Genomic DNA, 2,500 nt, shown 5'->3' with positions numbered 1-2,500 from the left:
ACTTCTTTTGCTTATTATAATAATTGATTTTTTTCTGAGTTCGATTCCATTATGGACCGAAAGGTCTCCTGTCGTCATAATTTACCAATGTAGCTGTTATGTTCAATTTTGAAGATCCACTGCAGGGCCACCAGCCTACCCCTTGATGGATGATACAGCCTATGTAGCATAAAATGATAGATTAATGTGGCTTGATGAGATAGTAAAAAAAGTGAAGCATTGGAATGGCTGCGATTGTGAATGAAGGCCGAGGGAACTTTTCAGACTAATGGTTATTTGAAGGACTCAAGCCAAAGAATTATTTAAAGAAAAAACGATATTTCGGACAGATTTCTTCAACATAGGGACGTACTTCATACATTTTGTTCAATCTAAGGACAAGCAATTTTATGCAAGACAGACAGAGCGACCAATTTTCGAATTTGGGGAGGGGTAGGGGGGATTGAGACAAACGGTGCACCCAACGTCCATATACTTAGCGCAACTGCAATTCCTTTACTATCATAGTAATTCGGGGATGGATTCACTGTCACCGTCGTTAATTTGGATGGCATGGGAGAGCTTTGAATTTTCGACCCTAACACCCTGGGCAATCTGAGGTGATGCTGGCATGACGGACGACGGACGTTGGAATCCACGTTTGCCCAAGGTCAAACACGGGATCCTACGGCGATTCCTTTACCATTATGCCTTTACCACGTTCTTTGGACGTAACTGTCACCGTAGTCAGTTTTTATGGCATCGGAGAACTATCAACTCTCGAGCTTTTGCACAGGAGGCGACCTGTGACGATTTTCGGCTATGGGAAGAGTCAGGGGCAATAAGAAAGGTGAATCGCACGTTCATATACTTAGTGTAACTGCAATTCCTTTGCGACCATAGAGTTCGGGGACGGGTTCGCTGTCACCGTCGATAAATTAGATGGGGTCGGAGCTGGAATTTTGGTGAAGTATCGCATAACTATCTCCGGAAACCGTTCTTTGGTCTGTATGTGTGTATGTACATACTGTATACATATATGTATGCATATATATATATATATATATATATATATATATATATATACATATATACATACATACATATGAGAGAGAATGTGGGTGGGGAAGGGCAAACGAAGATGTGTTGGGAATAGAGTTTATTGCCCTAACGTTGCGACCAACTTGGTCGCAACGTTAGGGCAATAAACTCTATTCCCAACACATCTTCGTCTCCCCTTCTCTACCCACATTCTCTCTCATTTGTCTGAAATAATTTTAAATACATATATATATATATATATATATATATCTATGTATATATAAATATATATAATATATATATATATACGCATATATATCTATGTATACATATATATATATATATATATATATATATATACATATATATATATATATAATGCATGTATGTAGTTCTTCAGATATTCCTCAATGAAAGACAACAGTCTATCACATATCAGAAAAAATGTAGTGGTCAATCCATCATGAAAAAGAATTTGTATATATATATATATATATATATATATATATATATATATATATATATATATATATATATATATATATATATATATATATATATATATATATACCAGGTGGAGTATCTTAGAACTAAATAAAACCACCCATGGCGAATCATTCTCTAAAATTTGCAATCCTGATGAAAGATTAAAGATAAAAATAGCCCTCATTGTTTCGCGTTACCGTCTTCCAAGCTTATTACGCAATAATTTGGCTTAGGTCAGAGGAACAGAACCTAAGGGGATCAACGCGTTGAAAGCAGGGATGCAGTGATGCCGGAGGTAACCGGCACTTCTGCAAAGGTCTGAAAAAAATATAAAAATTAAGCCCATTCCATGCATTTGTGGCTTAATTCTACCCCGTACAGCTCCGGCACCTATAAAATTGCCACTGCACCCCTGGATGAAAATATAACCTCTTCCAACCTAAGACACGCTTAACGATTGGGTTCTTGTTTACGATAATTCGGAGTTTGGGTGCAGAGCTGAAAAGATTGGGAACACCTCTATTAGATATTCAAGAAGATTTAGATAAGCTACAGCAATGGCTGAAAAGTGGCTAATGAAATTTAACACAAGTAGATGCAAGGTTATGCACATAGGTAAAAATAACAGTAAGTACGATTACAAGTTATTTGGAATTTTTTTAACAAAAGTGGATAATGAAAAGGATCTCGGCGTAATTATCAGTGACGATCTCAAATCATCTAAGCAGTGTATTTCAGCCTCTGAGAAAGCCAATAAGATTCTCGGACTAATTGCGCGATCTTTTGATTTCAAAAGACCATCTCTCATTAACAAGCTATATAAATCGTTAGTTTGTTCACATTTGGAATATGCTGTTTCCGTATGGTCACCGAATCTCATTAAAGACATTGACAGATTGGAAAAGGTACAACGGCGATCCACAAACCTGATTCCAAATATCAAAAATAAATCATATGAAAATCGACTAAAACATATGAATCTGTTTTCCTCCCA

Source organism: Oratosquilla oratoria, chromosome 1, assembly GCF_046742065.1.
Source record: "Oratosquilla oratoria isolate Oo_2021 chromosome 1, ASM4674206v1, whole genome shotgun sequence".
NCBI classification, from domain to species: Eukaryota; Metazoa; Arthropoda; class Malacostraca; order Stomatopoda; family Squillidae; genus Oratosquilla; species Oratosquilla oratoria.
Note: the sequence above shows the minus strand (reverse complement) of the source record.